Source organism: Strongylocentrotus purpuratus, unplaced genomic scaffold (assembly GCF_000002235.5).
Source record: "Strongylocentrotus purpuratus isolate Spur 01 unplaced genomic scaffold, Spur_5.0 spur5_scaffold_18, whole genome shotgun sequence".
Taxonomy (NCBI): Eukaryota; Metazoa; Echinodermata; class Echinoidea; order Camarodonta; family Strongylocentrotidae; genus Strongylocentrotus; species Strongylocentrotus purpuratus.
In genome coordinates this window covers 19,999,224-20,009,483 of record NW_022145603.1, presented here as the reverse complement: position 1 = coordinate 20,009,483, position 10,260 = coordinate 19,999,224, and the positions used below count along the sequence as shown (strand labels likewise).

General features: G+C 38.1%; 1 long non-coding RNA gene across 1 annotated transcript; it reads left to right on the top strand.

Annotated features, from left to right (window-relative positions):
• The first annotated feature begins 571 nt into the window (after positions 1-571).
• LOC105447361 lies at positions 572-2,845 on the top strand. The gene is made up of 3 exons (XR_004064627.1): positions 572-752; positions 2,294-2,396; positions 2,753-2,845. It is a non-coding gene; the product is annotated as an uncharacterized LOC105447361 (long non-coding RNA).
• The last annotated feature ends 7,415 nt before the right edge of the window (positions 2,846-10,260 follow it).

The window sequence follows — 10,260 nt, the reverse complement described above, 5'->3', positions numbered from 1 at the left end:
GAAATAGCTTCTCTCGGACTGTCCAGAGCAATTTGTAATTAAGAAGTCTGTAGCTTCTGTGATAGTTGAGATAGGTAGAGCGAGAGAAAGGCCACCAAAACGGCCCGGAACGGACGAAATAGCGCCTGGACGGTCATGCATGAGGGATTCCGGAGAACGAAGAATACAGTGACCTTGTAGGAATGATAGACCCCCTGTCCACACACAACATTTTCCGTGATTAGGCGTGATTAGCTATACCGTTTCGCGATAGTGATACCGTTTCGCGATAGTTTTACGTTGAAATTATGTGTGTGGACGCTCACTAACGATACGTCGTATAACGAAGCTAGTCTAACGAAACGCAGGTTTGGGCATCGTTTCGAACTAGAACTAAATAAAGAATCATGCCTAATCACGCCTAATCACGGAAAATGTTGTGAGTGGACAGGGGGAGTGTTAGTGTAACTATAAACTGGGCGGGGCTTAACGTGACCTCGAGCGAAAGGAGACCAGGGGGGTGTTTCATAAAGCATTTGACTTACGACTATAACAAATCTGGTATCTATATGACAAATCTGATTACGACTATCGTAGCTTGTTATTGAAGTGAAAATACGTTTCATAAAACTAATAACAAAGTGATCGTTTAAAAAACGATCATTACGATTATGCGCGTGCGCAATAGCTCCATTGTGCCTTGCCGTCGTCTGCAATCACCGTGACAATGAACCCAACTTCGCCGCTTGAAATGTTTTTTTCATAGAAATCCCGTAAGTACATGTCATATTTAATCCATAATACGAAGAATTATATTCATAACTCGACATCTGTGTGCTTATTTATATTTAAATACTTTTCCAGCGGTTAAACAAAGATTGATGATGAGAGCTCGCATGCGAGTGTTTGTCAAATTTCATGCGCTCAAACCGAGAGCGGGAGCTGAGTGTAACGCCCGGACTGGTGGCGGGCACTTTTGCATCAGTCCTACCGTCATCCGATGCTGTTGTCTGGAGTGACTGAGCTGTTCAGCTGTCGGAGTTGACTGAGCTGGCTGAGCTTAGTGTCGGATTTAATAAATTTAGAACCGAAAATTACAGTTCTATTTAATCCTAATTATTGAAACAGCAACTCCTGCAGTAAACCGCAAGAACCCAAGCAGTGTCTAGATCTAGTCTAGATCTAGACTAAAGACTAGAGTAGACTTTAGTTTTAGAGACGAGTCTAGTCTACTGTCTAGACTAGATCTAGTCTAGAATCAATCTAGACCCTATAGATCTATCTATAATTTTTGCGTAGGGTCAAGTCTTAAGACTAAAGAGACTAAAGCTACTGTAGATCTATATAGCAGGGAAAAAATATTTAAACACTTTCGGGGGCTACTTTACAAGATTGGTTACATGAAAGGGGGGGGGGGGGGATAAGAGCACATTTTTTTTTGGTCCAGGATTTGATAAAAAAATTCGCAACGACTCAGCTCAGAGAGTCGCTGAATAAGCGGGGGGGTTGAAGGGGGGTAAGAGCACCTTTTTAATTATTTTTTTTGTCCCAAAAATTTGGTCGATTGCTATTTCGATCTGTTGGGGGGGGGGGGGTATAGGCTTAAGTTAATCCAAGGCCATGGCCGTGGATGCCCTTTTGATTGGCCTCAATGCCCCTCTCATTGGCATTGGAGATTTCCAATTTTGTGCCCTATCCAATTCTTTCTATTTGTGCTGTAATATAGGAATATGCCCCACAGAAAAGTGGCCTTGCCCTAAAAATATTGAAATTTAAAGCCTGGCCGGGTAAGTCAGGTTTTTTTGGTCACCCATTAGCACAATTTTTTTTTTTTTTTTTTTTTTTTTTTTCGGGGGGGGGGGGGGGGGGGGGGGGTTTCCTCCAAAACACACAAAAAAAAAAAAAATTGAGGGGGGTTCAACCCCCCTAACCCCTGCATACGCGCCAGAGCACAATATCTGTTAATAAATATACCTTGGACAGCTATATTTAGCATTACGTCATCTTGGACAAAAATATCAAAAAATTTAAAATTAGTAAATAGTAATGCCCTGCCTCCATGGGTGTCGATCTGTCACTGATACCTATTCATCAGGGGGGGGGGGGATGATCTATTCATTCATCCCCCTCCCCCCTCCTTTAATAGAAAATAAAGGACGAGAAACTTCCCATTTTTGTTAGTTGGCCTAATAATGAAGGGTTTTTTTTGTGTGAAATCCAAATTAAAACACGTTAATTCTGCAAATGCTCATCAAACTTAAATGGTCATACTCAGTTTTCATTCTAAATATTAAATTCCCCCTCTCTTTTACAGGAAAATGTACATTGAGACTTGTCGCAGTACCAAATGCTTGCCTCCTCTGAGAATGTGCTTGAAACAAGAATGTCCTGGAGAAAACAGACCGTCACAAGAGAAGGTAAGCATATACAGTCAAACCTGCTTTAGTGACCACCTGTCTTATAAAGACCACATTTTTTGTCTCCCTTTAAAATGGTTTCTCATTGAAACATGTACTAAAGGAACCTGTGGGGATGCAAAGGGGTGGCTATGCATCAAAATGTCTAGTAACAAGTTGCTGTAGTGTTCATTAAGTGTATTTTAACTTCCAATGTATCTCTTTTTAGAATTAACATTTGAAGTTAATGTAGAAAGGTGGGGGGGGGGTCAATAATATGAAAAGGAATGGCAAGCAATATTTAATAATGCTGTTATATTTGTATTTTCTTTCATATTTTGTCAATATTTATTGAAGTGTTTATAATTCTGTTCCAGAAGGAGGGCTTCCTGTAGAAAGATCATGGGGTGCCTTGAGGTTCCGACCTTGAATTTCTGCCCTTTACCTCAAAGCGATGGCCTCTTGGAGGAACAAAGCACAATGGACTGGTAATTCATAATAAATATTACATGTTTTTTAACAAATCTGGGAAATAATTAGAGATAAATTCATAGGATTTGATTCTGTCATGGCATTTTTAGTGAACGGACATTTGCCCCTGCAACGACTGCTCCAGGCTTTATTTCGTCAAAGGTATAGGGTTCGGTCGAGGGCTGCAATTGGGATTGAGATGGTTTAGAGTTAGGTTTTGGTCGAGTGTTGGGTCCAGGGATAATATTAATTATTTTGTTTAATAGTGTAGGAAATTGACGTGGAGCTGTGGTCACTGGATGAAGTGTCATCCAACACAATTTTGCAGGTGCTGGTGAAGCTGCATGTATGTTGCTCATCATCTGTATTGTGATTGCAGCTTAAACATGATGAAGAGTGGAAGGGGAAATAGTATACAAGACTTCTTTCCATCATTTACAATAGCTTTAGTAAAGTAATAATACACTGACCTGCAGTTTGTGAAACATGTATTGTATTGTAGCACTGTATTACCAATTTAAAGAAGTAAGCGATTTTTACGACATTGACAATTGTTTACTGCATGGTTATGCTAAACACAAAATTAATTCTTAACCTTAATCCTGGATCTATTGCAAAACATAAATGTATTTAAACATTCCGGACCCAAAGTTAGGTAACCCTAAATCCCTTTCTACATACCGGTAGTCCGGTACTGGTATTGTTCAAAGTTGATAATTTATTACACCTTTACTGTAATGCACTTGGAGAGTATATAACTATTATGTTTGTATTTTAAAATGTAAAGCGCCTTGAGCATGTTCATGTAAAGGCGCTCAATAAATACCAATATGTATGTATGTATGTACTTCAAGTTCTAAAATTTCTGCAAAATCATACCCTGCTGTTCACTTTATAATTATTATTTTACACTGCTTTCATGAACATGCCATAAAAGTGAACTCATTGGATGTCTCTGTACAAACAGGTGCCAGTACATGTAATGCAAAAGCTCATGATGATATGGACAAGGACCTTGCTGTCTAAAGCTCAGAGACCAGATGACAGTGTCTGAAGTAAGTTGCCCAATAGAAGAGCATGAACTTTCACTTGCAATTGTCAACCAACCCATCCATGCTTCCTGCAACCCATCCCACTTTCACAATATATTCTCTAGACAACAGTAACCTACAATCAACATTTGGTTTAGTGATTAAGAAAGGCGACAGAAAACGATTTAATCTCCTTTTTCATACTCCTATACAGGAATTTGTTGTTATTGATTTTTTAGAACCAAAATTGTTATTAATTAAATTATTTATTTTTTAATTTATTATTTATTTATTTTATTATATCATTATTTATTTATTTTTTTTTTTTTGGGGGGGGGGGGGGGGGCAGGCAGTCAGCCCATCAATACAAGGCCTTATAATCGCATATGGCTATATCCTGGAGGTAGTCGCCCCAGAAGTGTGATAAATAACAAATATTTTTTTTAACAAAAAAATCATGACAAAAAAGCACGAAATATAGGAATGTACTCCTGTCGAGCAAACAGTATGTTAATGATAATAATAATAATAGTGTAAACTTATAGAGCGCACACACCGTCCAGGTACACTCATGGCGCTAACTCAGCAACAGTTCTCTTTAATACAAGTAAAGTAAATGTTTATTTGATAAAAGAGTTATACCATCAGAAAATCGAAAACAATTTTGCAACATTATATAAAACTAATAGCCTTTTGAAGATTACTAGAAGAAGCAGAAGAACAAAAAGGAGAAGAAATACACTGATGATGTTGGCTTTACATCTTAAAGTGCTTGTACAATATTTGATTTTTTTTCTTCTTTTTCTTCAACTAATCTTTTGTTCATGAACAGCCAGCTTGTCAGAATTGGTTACAAAGATGCAAGTGGACTTGTCTTCAGTAGTTAAAGAGGAGCAGTCAGCTGAAGGAGCACGCAACTCCAAAACAATGTGGATACTGGATACTTCTCTCAAGTTCATCTCTAATCAGACATGGCTCTTCAGGAATCAAGATGAGACAGTGGCGGTAGAGGAGTTTGTGACCCTCCTGACTGTGGACTACTTGCAATATACATGTACTAAATTAATGGATTGTAGAACTACTGCACAAAACTCGACCAGTCATGCTTGAACAAATCGTAACAAACACTTGTTGAAGCATTGATTTATGTAACTGGTATTAGCCTTAAAGTAGGGTTAAGCTTCTAAATTTGATAAAAAACTTTGTCCCAAAGGAACCTCAAGCTGCCGATTCCCCCCCCCCCCCCTGCTATTCCGTTAACCCTTCAAGGAAGGGATCAAATGAATTAAAATCCAAACTTGATTAATAACGAATTGATCTGTTAAATATTGTCATCATTTCAGTATAGTTCTTTGTGTGGAGATCAGTGAATGGATATTTTCATGTACAATGCAAGTGAGGTGTCTATCTTCATTGGAATTCAGGATGTGAATTCCAATGAAGATGGCTTGTTTTCAAGGGGCGAAGCAAGATGGATTGCTGTGAACTTAATGACATAGGGAATGTTTCCCTGTATTGTCGGATTGAGGTTTGGATGGCATGAATGTTGAATAATGTGAAATTAGTGAAAAGAATGGCAGAATATACTAAATTTGTACACCAGCCTATGGGAAATAAAAAAAATTGCTTTATTTGAACACTTTTGTACACAGGTCTATGGAAAAACATAGCAATAACAACACTTACCGCACCTCATGGAGCTGCGGTAACTGTTACCGTTGGTATGACCACTTACCGCTGCTTTTTTCAGCGGTAAAGTTTTATGAAACGGAAAGTTACCGCTGCTTCCAAATTTACCGCTGCAACTGGAATATACCGCTGAAAATGGGACTTACCGCTGCGGTAAATGCTTTATGAAACGGGCCCCAGACCTCTCATTTCCGCTTCCATTTCAGCAAACTGCGCACCTATACGACATTTCGCTGTAGAGTTTCAGGATTACTTTCTTCTGTGTGTGGACATCCTGGAATTTATACGATGATTATTTATACGACGTTTCTTGTGTGTGGACACTCTGAAATTTATACGACGTTTCGTTATATAGTTTCGGGATGAATTGTTTTGTGTGTGGACACGCTGAGAGACTATGCCTACGTAGTTTGAAGGGAATTGAAATTGAGGAAGGGACCTAGAAAGGGCTCGCAAGCACTGCGTGCAAAACCAAAGAGATTTGGTGCATGATAAACATGTGGTGACGCGTGCTGTGGCACAAACAACCGTCCATACTAACATAATCATGATTATAAAATGCCCCCTTGACACATTTTTAGAGAACGAAGATTTTGTTGACATGGTGGGGTGCTAGATATTACGTCCAAAAAGTTTGAAAGGAGTTGGGATAGAGGAAAGGACCTACAAAGGGCTTGCAAGCACTGCGTGCAAAAACCCATGGGATTTGGGTGCATGATGAACACGTGATGACGCGTGCGGTGGCACAAACATCCACCCATACTAATCCATCCCCCTTGACAGATTATAAAAATCTGGCTCCGAGGTGCACTGCGTACGCCACTTTAAAATTTCAAGAAGAGAAAAGGACGGGAAGGGGGCGAAAAGCAGTCTGAAAAAATGACGTCATAGCTGATAGGTGTTATAACTTGGCGGAAACTCAGCAGAATTCGTATAGTGACCCTTGTTCAAACGCGATTTACTCGAATATTTTTCTGATAACATATGACGTTTTTGGTATCATTCGAAAAAAAGCACTTCATTGCGGTCAGTTTGACACCATTTTCATCTACGAACATTGTACTGCACGTTTTAAAACGGGCTGTTACGTAATGCATACTAAATTCATTGTTTTGGGCAATAACTTTGCGCTGACGTCATCAAATTTTGCCAAACTTGGCAGAAAGTTTTCCCGTGTTTGAGTACATGTGTGTGCCAAGTTTCGCCATTTTAGCGCAATTGGAAGTTATTTCGCCATTTTCGTGAAAATGGCGAATTTGGAGGGGAATTTTCTCAAGTTTAGTCAGATCATGAGGTGGTGGTAGGTCTATGGTCAGAGTTAGGGTATATAATTTTGCATTTGGCTGGAAAGGGTATGTCTTCGAGTACTAAATCCAAAAAAGGGTACGGGTTAGGCCAGAAACGATGGAGATACGGTCTAGTAAGAAGGCTCAATTCGCAAGACTTTAGAGGGCGCTATTTGATTTTTGCATACTCATTGCAAAACCGTTGGAGCGTGAAATTCAGCATGGCTTTGTGTAATTATGAGATAGAGATACTGTAAGATTTAAAAACAAAACGGAATATATATGAGAAAAGTGATGGCACTTTTAGATTTTTAGGGGTCAATTTGTCAAGATTTTTAGAGATTTTCAACGGAGTCGGTTTCAGATATGAACTTTGAGTACGAAGATGGCATTTTGAAGGTCAGGTTATGTGTCGCAGATAACAGAACATCTCTTAGACTATCCAGAGGAATGGCGCCTGGACGGTTACGCATGAGTGATTTTAAAAAAGAACGTAGTGACCTTGATGGGATGCTATAGAATATGCCTACGAAATTTGAAAGGAATAGGGCAAAAGAAAAGGACCTAATTAGGAATAATAAGCGCTACATGCAAAACGAATGTGATTTCCTGACGAAAAGAAGAAGAAGAATATTTATAGGGCAGAATGTGAACGAAACTGCAGTAAAAGTAATAATGATGATAATAATAATAAATTTTCGTCAATGCAATAATCGTACTACTATTACTACTACTACTACTTTTACTACTACTACTACTACTACTACTACTACTTTTACTACTACTACTACTACTACTACTATTATTACTACTAGTGATTACAATGTGACGGTACATAATTATAGTACCACAATGTTGTTCAATGTTCTAAAGAAATTTTTAGCTTGCACCCAGTAGCTTAAGATCCCGGGCTCGATCTTCTATTTGGAAACAAGACAGAAAAAAGTCTTGGAACCAGCGGGATCTACTAAGTGCAAGCCAGAAAGAACAGTTGAAACTTCTCCCAGGAAGCCTAACATTTAATCCTTGTTTTCTCTTATTCAAATAGGATTGTAAAGACGGAATCACCTGAGTGCAATCAACTGATACATAGCCATATTACATACGAAATTGACAAAACATCACTACTATTTATTAAAATTGTACACCTACCCATCGAAAGATTGCTACAATATGACAGATGACACTAACTAGGTCTGCCAAGATGATGTTAAACTGGAAGATGAATCGTCGTTTGCGAAGGCGATGATGACCGAGAATGAAAGCCAGAGGGAATGTGGAGAGGAGAAAAGCAATGCCGAGAGTCAGGTAGAAAATGATTGTATTAGCTGTGGTACTCTTGTTACAACCGAGGCCAAGAACGAGATGAGAAAACTCGATCCATCTTAATGGTGAAGGTTTTTTTTATGTATTTATTTCTTAGTCGTCAGGCGTTATATCAGGAATGGATTAGCTTGAATGTGTAAATAACAACAATAACCTGTATATAAAGATCAGTCAATGAACACAAGAAAAGTGGCTTTTTTGAGCAGTTGGTCTTTGTGTGCAGGTTCCTTAAATCACAAGACCAATGAAGAAACACAGTTGATGGGTACAAGAAATGTCGTCTTTACATCCGGATGGTCTCTCTATACAGAAACTATCGGGGTTAATTGACCAAAGACATACCCAGCGGCCATAATGACAAGTGTACTCTATCACAATGGAAGTGAACTTGCACGTTAGTGGTAACCAATACGTTTCACAGATTTAAAAAAAACAAGAGAAAAAAGCTTTGTTTACTACTAATGATGATTGCGTGGTTCTCCGAATTTAATTCGAAATTCCCATACATTATTTGTGTTGGGTTTTAGATCTGATTGCTTCGAAAGAGCTGACAGAGGTTTTGAATTAAATTCCGATTTCGCAAAACGGGATGGAGGAATATTACAATAGTGATGGTAGGTTAGTACGTATGGAGAGAGAGGGGGGGGGGGTGCAATGCAGAGTCGAAGAAAGAGCTAAAGAGATGGATAAATACTTAAACAAATAGGTAACAGTCAATATAAAACTTATATAAAGCAACACATTCCCATATTCCCATATAAAACCAACACACCAAGCTAGGTTTCATAACATTATCATATATGACCTCTTGTTGATAAAACACAGTCTAAGTTTGCAGACCTTAAATTATATTTGTCCTTGAATTTATCACCTAAAAGACTAATCACATGATTGATGATACTTGATAACCCCTATGTTCAAGTTTAATGGAATAGGAATGTATACTTTCGAAAGTATGATAACAATTCAAAATCGTAACCTTTTGTTAAGTTTTGATGTTGATGCCACAACATAGTCTAAGTTTGTTGACCTGAAATTCGACTCACATGATTGGGGATACTTGATAATCCTTTGGTCCAAGTTTCATTGAATAAGAACTTATACTTTCAAAATGATACTAACATTTCAAAAACTAACCTCAGGTTAAGTTTTTGATGTTGACGCCGCCGCCGCCGTCCCCGGAAAAGCGGCGCCTATGTCTCGCTTGTTGCTACGCAGGCGAGACAAAAACGCCGCGGTTTTGCTGCATCTTATCTGAACGGGGCTTTACAAGACAGGGCCCAAATTGATATGTATTGTATATAACAATTGAATTTTGAATTTAATTTGAATTTATTTGTTTTACATGCTCGAATGTATACAGTAAACAAAATGGAGGATATTACATGGAACAAATTGGACAGTTTGAACATTATTGAACGTAATGTGAGGTGGTCGAGGACTCGAAATAAACGACAGACAGATCATGTAAGAGGGACAAGCAAAGAGTCTCTTTATTAGTAGTAACCACATTACATATCACATAATAATGCTGATAACCATGGAGATCGTGCATTACCCTTTACATGTCATTTTATCAAATATAAATTAGTACATTTGCCCTTTAAAAACCAACTGCCACAGTACAATGTAGCTGAAACTGTCAACATTAACACAGGTAATTACCTGACCCGATTTCTAAACAAATAGGTTACAGTCAATATAAAAGTTATATAAAGCAACACATTCACATATTTGGATAAACCAACACACCAAGCTAGGTTTAATAACCTTATCATGTGACCTCTATATCACCGTTTAATTCTTGTTCAATAAACTATACCTTTAACTTGTACATTGTAATATTAAGACAAAGCAAATATCCTAACAACATAAACTTAAATAGGGCTATCCTTGCCCCCCCCCCCCACCCCCTTTCAAAGTAGGCAAATATTATAGAATGAATAATGAAATTAACTATATCATAACAATGGAACAAAGAAAAAATATCTCTGCTTTTAAATATCTAAATATCCCAAGACCAGAAACATTGATAGATCCTGGAAACTAGAAATCTCTTGAGATCTGCATGAAATACAACTT